We start from the raw sequence: 14,130 nt of genomic DNA, 5'->3' as shown, positions 1-14,130 counted from the left end.
GTGTACTGTTTATCAATGAATGCCAACTACCCATGTTTATGAGGACACAAATATTTGGCTCTGTTCTTCGCCTGCTCCTTTCAGTTTTATTTTATAAACAAAGAAAGCCCAACACCCTTTACTTTGAGGTGCCAGAGCCCTGGAACAGGCTGCCCAGGGAGGTTGTGGAGTCTCCTTCTCTGCAGACATTCAAACCCACCTGGACACATTCCTGTGTGATCTGCTCTGGTGAACCTGCTTTAGCAGTTGAGTTGGACTGGATGCTCTCCAGCGGTCCTTTCCAATCCCAACCATTCTGTGATCAGCTGGGTTTTGCAATCTGCAAAGTCCCAGCAGAGCTGTGATCAGTTGGGCATCACATCACATGGACAGGACTCCTCATGGGGCTTCTATGTTATTTCAGCACTGCAAAGCCCCATGTGTTTATTAGCAGCAGTGATGAAAGTGCTCTTGACTATGGAAAAGTATGAGGTAGGAGATGGTCAGAAGATACTTCTTAATAGAAAAAAAAGAAATACCGCTGGGGTACATGTAATGTTTGTTTCAGAAAGTGTTGCTTAGCCACTACCAAACAGACCATTTCACTCACTAAATCTGCAGGGTGGAATTTGTCTGTTAAATTTTCGCTGTGTGACACATCCTGTAAGGCACAAATGAACAACATAATTATTTCGAAGCATTAAATGTTGAAGACCAGCGAGTCAAAAAAATCAGATCTATATTACCCTTCCTCTATTTTTTTGTACATCTAAGCTCCAGTTCTTCCTGCTTTCTCAGCAGTGCAAGAACCTGTAACACTGCAGCACACTGTGAACGTGCTGTACAGAGAGGACAAGATGACATGGGAGAGTGACACATGTCACCAGGATGTCCCCCTGAGCCAGCCATGCAAGAGCCTCTGGCACGGCTTGAGGAGGCACAGGGGAAAATATGGCAGTTATATCTACCTCCTCCTATCACATAAACGGCATCTCCTGCTGGTGGACTACAGCATCCATACCACAAGGACAGGGTCAGAGTGTCACTGGGGGCAGTGATCGCCACCTGCCTCTGGGTCAGGCCTGGATTTGCTCCACGTGGCACGAGTGATGCAGGCAGGAGACCCTGGTCTGAGCTGCAGCATCTTCAGCCTCTGCTGGCAGAGGCCAAGTATTCCACTGGTTTCATGAAACCTGGAGTAGGTCACTCCTCCTTCTTGTTACTGCCTTTAATTTTCAGTTCAGAGCCTGACAAGAAATGCACCATTTTTGTGTTGCATGTGGGGAACAGGTGGTGAGGAGCAGATGTGTTTTGGGAGGTACAATCTTCAATGTTCTTGGCAAGCCAGCAGTAAGACAGGTCCTAAATCGTATGATGAGATGGTACACTTTCTTTAGTCAACCTTGTGGGATTCATTGCAGAATGTCTTGGCTTTGGTTATGTTTTTTGTTGTTGTATTTTCTCTGGTTTGGTTTGGTTTGATTTGGTTTGGTTTGCTTGTTTGTTATTAACTTTAGTGCATATCAGAGATTGCTGAAATGTGTTATAGGTGTGACAAAGGCTGGAAATCATAAAACTGGAGATAAGAAGTAATTCTTAAAGACAAGTAAAATCCTGTACTTGCAATTATAGCCATTACTTTGCAAAAAAAAAAAAAAAAGTGAGTTACCATTAAATAACAGCTTATACAACTTTTCAGAAAGATGGGAAGGCCTCTTTCATCTAAATAGTTGAACTAGGTGTTGCTTAGGTCTGCAGTATCAGCATGTGCAACCCACAGTATCACCAGTGATACTGCACTGGGAAAGCAGTGAGGGTTGGCCAGTAGTGGAAGAGGAGGACCAAGGGATGATGGTTTTAAAATAGAAGAGGCGAGATTCAGGTTAGACATGAGGAAGAAATTGTTTACAGTGAGGGTGGTGAAACCCTGTCCCAGGTTGCCCAGAGAGGTGGTGGATGCCCCATCCCTGGAGACATCCCAGGCCAGGCTGGACGGGGCTCTGAGCAACCTGATCTGAGTGAAGATGTCCCTGCTCATGGCAGGGGTGGCACTGGATGAGCTTCGAAGGTCCCTTCCAATGCAAACTGTTCTATGATTCTGTGATTCTGTGACCTCCTGTAAACCAAATGCTGCCCTGAGTATAAGCAGAGATCCTCAACAGCATCCCATAGGCCAAGGAGATGCTGCTATGGCTTCCTGTGCACAGGCTGCCAACTGCAACCATCTCCTCCAGGGAAAATGCATCCAACCTGCTTCAGGCTTGTAAACATAGTACATAACTTTTGATTAATGAAGAGGAGGATAAGGAAGAGTTATTTGGGCTGGGTATACACTGAAAAACACTAGCCAGGCTTCTTGATCTTAAAAGGCATGACATTGTCCAGTATTTTAAAGAAAAAAAGTTTTAAAAGCTTGTATCTCTAATGACCAAAGGTAAAATTTCATTATGCCAATGTTGGCCTTTGCATTGGAATAGCAAATAAATATTTTCTTAGTTACACGGATTTTTGTAACATAAAGTGTACTTGTACTCCTAGATTAGGATGATTTTGGTGACAGGCAGTGTAGCATTCTTTTTGTTCATTTTGCAATGTAGCCTGGGGCAGCTGAACCATGACCTATTTTTTACTTTGATAAATCCTATCCCTGTGTTCCTCTGTTTTGATAACAGCTATAAAAAAGAATAGGCAGTAATTTAATAAATAGGAACTGTAAAACAGAGCTAACAGAAGGAATTACTTAAAAGATATTGTTAGTGACAGCCCAGTGTCCAAAGTGGCAAAAGGGTTCAATAAGGATTACAGCTGTCAAAGCAACAGGCAGGATGCACTTCACTTCCCGCGGGCTTTGTACTCAGAGGGTGTTAGTTCTCAGCTGTTTATTACCTTCTCTTGACGATCCTTTGGGCTCCATGAGAGCTGCATATTATTTCAGAGATATTTTGTTTTGTCTGACACTGGTAGAGAAGTTCTGGATGCAAACAGTATATTATGTTGGGTCTAAACTACAGGGATTAGCATGGGAATAATGATGTTGGTTGGGATCCTCCAGCAACTGCATCTGCTTACAGACAAAAGCATTTACACTGCTCATGCAGTGCTGACACATTTACATTTACAATGGGTCAGTTCAGCCTGAAGAAGAGAAGCTGACAGGGGATCTTATCAGTGCTTCTAAAAAACTCAAGGGTGGGTGTCAAGAAGATGGGACCAGACTCTTTTCAGTGGTGCCCAGTGATAGGACAAGGGGAAACAGACACGGACTGAAGCACAGGAGGTTCCATCTGAATATGAGGAGAAACTTCTTTACTTTGAGGTGCCAGAGCCCTGGAACAGGCTGCCCAGAGAGGTTGTGGAGTCTCCTTCTCTGGAGACATTCAAACCCACCTGGACACATTCCTGTGTGATCTGCTCTGGTGAACCTGCTTTAGCAGGTGGGTTGGACTGGATGATCTCCAGAGGTCCCTTCCAACCCCAACCTTTCTGTGATCTTGTGATTCTGTGAAATAACTTTATGGAGTAACACTAAAGGTTGGCATAAAATAAAACAGGATATAAATAATTTCAATTAAAATTCCATCCATAGCTTCCAACCATAAAGTCTTTCCCCTGAACCTCTAAATGATCCTAAATTCTGTAGCTTTTGGGGAGGCTGGGAACTGTATTGGAACTAAACCTTGCAGCTGAAGGTTATCCTGCTTAATTTCTAATTTCTGATTGCACAAATAGTTTTACAGCCAGCACTGGATCTGTTCTGTGATTTTGATCAAATTTTGGAGAAGCTATTTAAATGTTTGATGACAGCTTATATAAAAATCAATGGCAATGGTATCAAATTGGGCCAATTGTGCTTAAAAACCCTCACTATGGATTTGGATGTTACTCCAGGCTCTGGTTTGACAATGTTGATCAGTAATAAAAGTGACTAATAATACCTTTTATGGTGGATTCCAATAATGCCTGGGTATGCAATCATCAAGTAAATGGAATTTTTCTTCCCATTATCTTCATCTGAGAGAGGATTGAGCCATTAAACCAACCTAAATAATAAAGAAACATATAACACTCTCTGTAAAATGTTTGCAGCTGTGTTCTTCCACCACGTGTACAGTGAGGATTCCATTATAGTAAATTGGAGCTGTTAGTGTCACAATATTGCCATCATTACATGTTCAAAATATGAGTCAGATCCCCAGCACTCCTGGATGTTCTAATATCGTAAATGTGTGTAGTGTTTCAGTTCTGGTTTCTAAGCCTTTAGAGGGGAGTTTGCCTGTCCCAAGAAAGTCTGAAATTTTAAGGGTCACATCCAGCCTGGAGCGGTGATATGGCCACATTCCTCCTTCCCCTTGATCGCTTGTGGGGACTCCATTTACCTTCTCCTTCCAGGGTTAAGAAGTTCTTCTCTGAGCTTCTCTGTTTTCCAGCCTCATCACCACTGCCTGCTGCCTTTCACCACTTTCTCATCTTTCTTAGTCTTTTCTCCCCATCTCCTAACCATGACTTGCTTAATTTCCTCTGTGCATCTCTTCTGCATTTGTCTCTGATTCAATGTGAGAAGCGGTTGTTACCCCACGTACCCTGTCCTCGTGAACTATAGAGAATAGCAGCTCCCTTTCTGGCTTCAGCTGTTTTGACGATAAAGAGGAATGGTGGTCTTTTTGAGTAGGGAGCAACTAATGAACTGATAGCCCTTGATGGGCTACATATGTAAGCTAGATATTAAAGCCTACTTCTTCTGAATGTTTTCCGCAATAATGTACCACTGTATATAGATCTTATATACATATATTAATTGACGAATCAATCAGTTAGTATCAATTCTGGAACCATGTTATAACCATATCTGTATCCCAAATTTGCTCTGAACAAAGTGGGAAGATTTTCACCAACAGGACTGCAATGTGGAAGCAATTCAGTGTCAAATCTACTATGCAGGGAATATCTGTGGGTGACACAGCAATCACGGGTAGCTCTATGCAGAAGGCTAGAGAAGAAGGAATTGGAGCAAGGAGCTCATGTTAGTGCTTCCAGGAAGCCTACGCTGATGGTTTCATACATATGTCCCTCCAAGCCATTGATCTTCCAGGCCTGTCATCCTGCTTGGGAAAGGAAAGGTCAGAAAGCAATGGAAGGGGTTGCAGGAGATATTGAGCTGGATACTGAGAGTAAATTTGAGCATTTACAAACATTATTTTGTTTCTCTTGAAAATTTTCCATTTTTCCATTGCTAGCATCTGACAAATTAATTTCCTGGGTACCTCTCTGACCACTCCCATAAGTGGGGATGTATGTGGGTTTTGTCTTCCTTGACTTTGGTAATAATATTTAACTTTTTATAAAGTATATTAAACTTTCAAAGACTTTACAAATGTTATGAAACTAAGATTCATTCATGTGTTGGTTCTTGTTCTTTTGTCAATGAAATTTCATATCTATCTGATAGAAGTTCCCATAGCCACTTTATGAGTCTTTTATGGTTTTATTATGGCAGTACTGTCTAAATTAAAGGCTTGTCAGATTTAAGAAATAACTTTTAATTGCCTATTTATTCTTGCAATATTTTTTCCTTTAGCATTTAATTTTTTCCGTATCTCAGAAATAGATTTGTTTCTGTCTGCTGTGATCACCCACGCTGCTTTAAGTGTGTAGTGAAGTGAGGCGAACATTTATTTCTATGAACCATTAAACTGTCATGATGAGAACGTGATGGTGAGATTGCATTGTGTTCCCCGTGGAATCAAAGCAGTCCCAGGGGCTCTGATTCATGATCCCCTGAGGTGCAGGTAGAGTGCTGACGTGATTCCTGCCTCCAGGTTTATCACTTCACTTAGAATCACAGGATGCCCTCAGACCCACAAGGATCATGGAGTCCAACTCCTGTCCCTGCACAGGACACCCCACAGTTCACACCGTGTGTCTGAGGACGTTGTCCAGTCTCTTCTTGAACACTGTCAGGCTTGGGGCCGTGACACCTCCCTGGGGACCATGTTCCAGTGTCCATCACCCTCTGGGTGAAGAACCTTTTCCTGATGTCCAACCTAAACCTCCCCTAGCACATCTTCCTGCCATTCCCTCGGGTTCTGTCACTGGTCACCAGAGAGAAGAGCTCAGCCCTGCCCGTCCTCCTCCCCTTGTGAGGAAGCTGTAGCCGCCATGAGCTCTCCCCTCAGTCTTCTCCAGGCTGAACAAACACAGTGACTTTAGCCGCTCCTCATACGGCTTCTGCTCTAAGCCATTCACCAACTTCATGGACACTCTCCAGTAGCTTTATGCCCTTTGTATCCTGTGTCACCCAGCCCTGCACACAGTGCTCCAGGTGAGGCCGCTCCAGTGCAGAGCAGAGCAGGACAATCGCCTCCCTGCCCGGCTGGCCATGCTGTGCTGGATGCACCAGGACACGGGTCCCTCTTGGCTGCCAGGGACACTGTTGGCTCATGTTCAACTTGCCGGCCTCCAGAACCCCCAGATCCCTCTCTACAGAGCTGCTTTCCAACCTCTCATCCCCAGTCTGTATGTACCGCCAGGGTTACAGCAGCTGGAGGAGTGGCTGAATGGGACATTCTCTGGCCCTGGATAAAGTTTGCATTAATGATCAACTGTAAAGCGAGGGGCCTAAGCAGAAGATATCCATACTATTTCTCAACACCTCTGCTAAAGGCACTTTAAGTCTCCGCAACTACCTGAAAGGAAGTTGTAGCAAAGTAGGAGTCAATCTCTTTTCCCAAGTGACAAGTGATAGGAAAAGAGGAAATTATCTCAATTTGTGCCAGGGGAGTTTTGGATTGGATACTAGGAAAAATTTCTTAATGGAAGTGGTTGTCAGGCATTGGAACCGGCTGCCCAGGGAACCAGTTGAGTCACCATCCCTGGAAGTGTTTAAAAGACGTGTAGATGAGGCTCTGAGGGACATGGTTTAGTGGTGGACTTGGCAGTGTCAGGTTAATGGTTGGACTTGATGATCTTGATGGTCTTTTCCAATCTAAATGATTCTATCATTCTATGACTCTATGCTGTTGGAGAAGGATGAGACCTGTTGTACCTTTCACCACCCCATCTCCGTGTACCTGTGATCATGAGCAAGAGCCCTTACACTTTGCTTCTCTAGCTTTTTTTTTAGTCAACACAGTGGTCTATTCAGTGTATCTGTGTACCAAACACTTGCTACCTTTGCATCTCCTTAGGGTTTAAGGCTCCTGTTTCATTATCCCTAATAATGTCTTACAAAGGAAGCAGCTGATTCTTGCATTAAGTATGCATAAATGAATAAATGATAGTAATAGGTGACCCTGTGTATGTATGAGCATGGTAGATCTGTTGCACTGGGACTCTTTCTGCTCTCTCCTGTCCTTTTTACATATACATTTCTCTAGTGACTTCACTGAAACTTCTCTAGGTTTACATCATCACCAACAGCATGTGCACCATTAGAAACAGTATGGATTATTAATGGAAAGCCCGCTAAGAACTAAAATAAAGTTCAGTTTATGTTGGGCTGGGAGATAGTTCTCAGCATTTCAGTAAACTGTAACACATAATTAAATCTCCAAGTTGTCAAGACCTTAAAGGATTGGAGTTTAAAGGGTATACTGAGTATAGCAAGGAATCCAAGCTCTGTGTTAAATTACACCCATGCAAGTCTGTGGTAAATTTAAATGAGGTCACCTGCACCAGATTTACACTGCCAGAGCTCGAGCAGGTTCTGACCTAATCTGACCAAAGGGTGATGCACTTCGAAGCTGTTGGCATGAAGGCAAATTAAACAGTGATTGGAAAACAGCATGAAGTGTTTTAAAAAGAAGTTTCTGAGCTGCAAAGGTCAAAGGACAACTCAAATGTCAAAAATATTATGTCTACAATCCAGGACTGTTTTATAAGATAATGTGAAGCTACAAATACTTTCCTCTTAATATTGACAAGAGCCTGTAACTTTCTATTACTTCTTTCCACTTTAACTTGCAAATGTATGAGTGTTGGGAAATATTGTACACCACTCTAATATATGAAAAATGCGGTGTAAATTAAAACTGTTTGGAAAACTTCGGCAAAACACTCATAGTTTCTCATTTTTTAACAACTACAGCTTCAATTTGCAACATTAACATAAATGAAAACAGACCCTAAACAGGTATCAGTACTTTAGAAAACTGTGTAGCTGCTGTTGAAGTAAATTTTCCGACAACTTTTTTGATGTGATCTTTACGTAAGAAAGAATGCAAGTTCAGACTAAGAGCACATTCATACGGACAGCTCAAGATAGAGTTTGGATCAAAATCTAATTGCCATCATCTTTGCTTTTACTTTTTTAAATCCAATGTAAGAATATGTGTTAATCCAAAGGCATTACAAAGATAGTGAGAGTATAGAGCCAGTTTTGGCATGCATTTCTTTCTCTGTAGACTGATTGATACAGTCACGATAAGGAATTTGCTTTTTTAACATAGTAACTGAACATCCTGTTGTGTCTTAATCTACTTCTGAAGCATATAAAGCAGCTGTGCTCCATTAGCTTCAAGTTATTATGAATGTAGAATATAGCCTTGTTTTCTGAGTGGGAATACTGAATGTTCAACAAAATGTGATGCCTGTAATTTTTTTTTTCTTTCCATGTAAAATGATATTCCCATTTTCATTCTGCCTCCAGACCTTGCTGTGAAAAATTAATACACAAGACCTATAAAGGTCATTGCGCTCTCAAATGAGATTTTCTAAGATCTTCTAACTGACTGCACTTCCTTTGCACCTTGGCATTGTAAATGTTGAGCTTCTCTATTAATAGACCCTCCCCATCCTAAAAAAGGGGGTTATATTTTAAATAAACTCAAGTTTTTAGGCACACTTCCAATGTCCATATTCCAGCTGTCAAACAACTGGCAGAGAGAGAAAACAGTTCTGTTCAGAGTGGGAGTCAGTTAATGGATGTCACTGGCAGGACCCCATGAAGTTAGTGCACTTTATATGTAATCCACAGAAAAAAAGATGCAGTGAGTATGTCTGTGTGGTGTCTTTCCCACTAGTATGGACTTATGCTACTTAGGTGTGATGGTACAGAATGTGTCATGTACTAATTCACTCTCAAAAAGAGCTGAAATATGACCAGGACCAGAATCATCTCACAGTGTTACTACCACACTGCATAATCTGAAATACCAAATGTTAACTGCAGTCCCCAGTCTTGAAAGCTCTTTTAACCTTATTTGTAGAGTATGCTTTGGATTCTTAAGGACCATATCCTGAAGCTGTGAGATTCCATGGGTGTTTAGTTTTCAGTTCAAAATTTCTAATTAAGGGAGAAAAGATTAAAACTGTGAGTTGCAGTAATCACCATAAGCAGGTGAATAAACAGGGTCTATTTGTTGTTTTTAAAATATCGTGCCTTTAAGGCTAATGCTTTGGCATAAAATCAGGTTGGAAAATCTCTAGTTATTTTCACAAATCACAGAATAATTTCGGTTGAAGGAGACATCTGATAGTGATCTATTCCGTCCTCCTTCTCAAAGCAGGACCAGCTATATCAGGTTGCCCAAGGGCATGTCCAGTCGAGTTTTAAGTATCTCCAGGACAGGAGATTTCATAACCGAATGGTTCCTTGTTGCAGTATTTTGGAAACCCTCATGGTGGGGTTCTTTCCTTCTACCAAGCTGAAATTTCCCTTACTGCAACTGGTACCTGTTGCCTCTCACCCTATCCCTTCACACCAAGACACCCTGGCTCCATCTTTCTTACACCTTCAGCTACTTTAAGTAGCTGTAGATAGCACTGAGATTTCCTCTTTACATTTTCTTTTTAAGGCCAAAAGAACCAAAAGCCTCTTCTAGTATCCCTTGTCCTTCAGCCCCCTGACTGTCTTGATGGCCTTCCCTGGATTTCTTCCAGTGTATCAATGTCTTCTGTGCTGGGGAGCCTGAACTGGACACACAAATCCAAGTGAAAGTCTAGAGCTAAGCAAGACCCAATTTCCAGTCATACTGGTTGGGATTCTTCTCTTTGAACTGCAGGACTTTCATTTACATCCAAATGGGTCACTCTGTTCTCTTTATAGCCAATGGAGAGAAATATGTCCTTTCAGACTGCTATTTGCCGTTCTCTTTGAGCTCTCTACCTTAGGATGAGATGATTTGTTTCCCAGAGGAATCATTTCTCTAAAGTGATTAGGAAAGCAACACATTTAACTGTTTATGTCTACACTGTGTTTCTCTAAACTTGGGTGAGATAATTCACATCCTGAGTCTTTGTTGGCAAGAAAGGGTATCTAGTCTAAGTTATAATATTACAGCAAATGATCATAATCTTGCACCTGAGCAAAATGCATGAATAGGAGGTCATTCTTGACTGTGCAAATGTTGTCTTTTGGGTTTACTGCTTGTCACAGAGGCACCCAAAATGTTGATTTAAATGGACAACAAGTTGCAAATCAGACTTTATTCTAGCCAGAAAAGTATAGTAAATAAACCAACTTGAAACAGGGTTTATACAAATTATTTAGCACTCCAACAGATTCTGATACCATTTGAGGAAATTATTGGGGTATGACCACGTAAGAATAATGAGGATCTAATTCACTCACACGAAACAAAACTAGAGGCCTCTTTCACCCAAGGGTACCCAGAAGAAATGATGACTTGCTTGCTCGCTTGAGGATGTATCCAGAAGAGAAAAGCCACCACTCACCAAACGAGGATGTGAGGCACACTCAATCCTGGGAAGTTGCCTTAGAGACTGGGGCATAAAAGGCATTAAAGAGCTGTCAGTTGCCCAACTGAAGACTCTGGATCTCATCAGGGGATGTGCAACCGCCACACTGATTTCTGTCACTTTGCAGACACAATGAAATAAATAATAAAGTATTAAGATGGGCTTGCAGCGAGTAGTTGTGAGGTTCATGTCCTAAAAAGGCTGATTTTCATTGTTTCAATGAAGGCACTCTCATTTAGCCAGAAAATTTTGCAATTTTCTGTTAGCTGTGCTTTGAACACTCCGGCACTGTCTTTTATGTCATTGATAGAGAGCTAAGCCATGGGGTGGCAGAGGGCAGGTCATTGAGTCTTGAATGGAGATGAGGTATGTGGGTGAGCTGGTGGGACGGCTGCAGAAGAAGCATGGCAATCCTGACATATCTGATATAAGGCATCTTGAAGTCAGCCATGCATCACAATACATCACTGCTGCTTGCATAAAACTGCAATACTAATCAAGCATTTGGAATTAAATGGTAATTAATCTTAGCAGGCACCACACAACTGGATCATGAGCCATACCCTGGATTCTTGAAAATACTTGTCTCAGCATTCCTACTGGCAACTGAATATTTCCTTGCAATAAGATGCTGATTTAATAAAATATATTGGTCCTGTAACCAGCAGCTTGACTGGTCAGGAGATTTCCCCTATCTTTCATGGGTTATTCAAAGCAGTTTTCCACTGTGGGCTGTAGGATACTGGAAATGACTTAGTACCTTTTCAGAAAAAAGCAAAAAAAATCATTAATTTAGGCTGGCAAATATACAGGGAATAACAGTTTATTTTACCTGATACATATTTGTTGGACTGAGTGCAAGGATGAAATGGTGAAATGTAATGGTCTGTGATATACAGCAGGTCAGGCTAAATGATCTAATGGTTTCTTCTGAATACATGAATTGCTGGGCTGCGTGCCAGAAGCCAGACAGACTCCTGGTGTTCCCACAAGTCACTATTTTCATCTACCCCTGCCCCCCTGAACTCTGTGGCGAAACTCCCTTTTGCAACATTTCTAGCAGGATATTGATGGGGGTAGTTAATGCCAAGATGGAAAGTACAGCAGTTTGTTAGGAACCTCTGAAGTGCTGCATGATGGAGACACAGCTACGGCTGAATAGGTCCCAAATCCCACTAAACTATGAAGTTCACTCTTAGCCTTCACGGGATCAGTACCCTTGGTTTTTACATCTCGGCTGCCAATTCCTGGCAGCTCTCTGGCACAGGGCTGCCGGCTGTTTTGTGCTCCGCAGCGCTACACTGAGTAGGGCCCCCCTGCACCGCTTGGAGGGGCCTCTCTTGACAATGATGCTTGGCACTGAATAGCTTTTGCATCACAAGTTGCAATTTCAAGTTGTAACTCAGCTGATCCCTGAATCCTTGGCAGTGTGGGTTGTCTTCTCCTGCCCCCCTGCTCTTGCACCAGTGCTGCTACTCATCTGGATCCACAGTCAAATGAGTTAGTTATAGTCAGAAATGTATTCACTTTTGCTCCAACCATATAGGTCCTGTGTCAGCTCGCCTTAGGATTAGACCCATGCTAAGGCTGGAACAAGGGAAACAGCAGAAATATATGGCTGTGACGGAGAAATAGGAAGAGGATTGCCTGTTTTGCAAAAGGGCCATTGATTAGGCTAATTGTGACATGAATCTGTATTTTCAGGGAGGCAAGCTAGTAGTGAAATTCTGTGCAAAAATGTTAAAAGCAGTGCCCCACATTGCATCCAACTTAACTTAGCTTCCTAACCTCTAATGAGCTTTTCAGAGTTGGACTTGGCTTTACTCATTAATGTATGGAGAAGGAAGTAGGCGCTTTATTGGCCGGAGTATTTTTCTCCACTGGAAGCCCTGGTGCTAATGGTGCCAGTCCAGACATCTCCCAGATGTATTCTGAATACAAAATTTCACCTCTGTATGATTAACTTCAGGCCACTGTGGTGCAATCACCTCCTCTTCTGGAGAAGGTGCTGTGACAAACTAGGAACTTTTTAGCAGGCATATCTTCTTAGAAAGCTGTTGTACAACACAGGTGGTTTCCAAACATATGTACTATCCTGGAAACTGGTGGGAAGTAGGAGACACGGTTTTCTCTGCCCACTTTGATGAGATGGAACCACACAATAGTTCAGGTTGGAAGAGACATTTGAAAAGCTTGGGTCTGACCCTTTTCTCAAAGCAGGGCCAACTTAGATCAGGTTGCTCAGGAACTTATTAGCTGGAGATTTTGCAGCCTCTCTGGTCCTCTTTTTGAATATTTGACCACCATCATGGTGATTTTTCCCCCTTACTTTGAATAGGCATTTCTTTTGCTGCCTTCTATGCTTTCACTGTGCACCTCCAACAACAGTCTTGATCTGTCTTCTTTAGACCTTCAAATGAAGTTGTTGAAGGCAGAAATGAGAGCCTCATTTAACCTTTTCTTTTTAAGGCTGAACAAACCTAATTCTTTCAATCTGCCCTTGTAGGGAAAGTTGCTTTAGAGATCTTCAGGAAATACTAAGTCAGACTTCAGATGGTCAAAGGTGCTCTGAGGAAAACCTTCTGTTTTATTGAAGGTTTCTGATCACTCAGTACAGATGTTTTTCCTGGAATTAACAGCAGCAACACTGATTTATATTTTTTTAAAAATTTATTAAATTATATATATATGCATATTTGTTAAATAAATTAATATAATATAATATAATATAATATAATATAATATAATATAATATAATATTTATTGCCGCCTTGCCTTAAACCTTGACAAAATTGTTAAATCAGATGCCCTTCCCTACCTTATAGGTTTTTGTTTCTTTGTTTGTTTGGATAAGCATTTTAAAAGAAACATTCGTTTTATTCTGCATAAAGTATCAGAAACAGTATGCCAGGAAGATGAGCATTTCTCCTATTTATGCTGTTCAGAAGACTTTGATGGTGAAATAAATTACAATTGGTTTCTGATTTCTTTTTAATTTCCAACAGAAGACTCGTGGCACTGATAATCTGAGGAGATGAGACTGCTCAGGCATGTTCGGTCTTTGCCAGCTGTTTCTTGTGCAGCTGCTGTCAGGGCTGGGCTCCGCTCTGACTCAAGTCACCGTAAAGGATAGTTCAAGTTTTGCTGTTGTTTTCTAGCTTGACAAATGTTGAAAGGCTTGACCTCATGTGACACAGCAGAAATATCTGAATCGCTACTACGATTCACTTTCAGATATCGCATTTTTTTCCTCCTGAAAACATTTGATAAGCCGTTCTTTACAGATACGTTCACACTTAGCTTGAGTGCCTCCAGCTAAGAGCTTAAGATTTCTACCTGCTTCCAGGGCTTGTACACACAAATATTTGTTCTCTTGGCTCTCTGTTTTTTCTCATCCCAGCTGTCCATTGTTTACTGGATCTTATTTTTCCTGGGAGCCATGTACTGCTGCAGCAA

The sequence above is a fragment of the Nesoenas mayeri genome (assembly GCF_963082525.1).
Source record: "Nesoenas mayeri genome assembly, chromosome: 1".
NCBI lineage: Eukaryota > Metazoa > Chordata > Aves > Columbiformes > Columbidae > Nesoenas > Nesoenas mayeri.
This window is presented reverse-complemented; position numbering follows the sequence as displayed.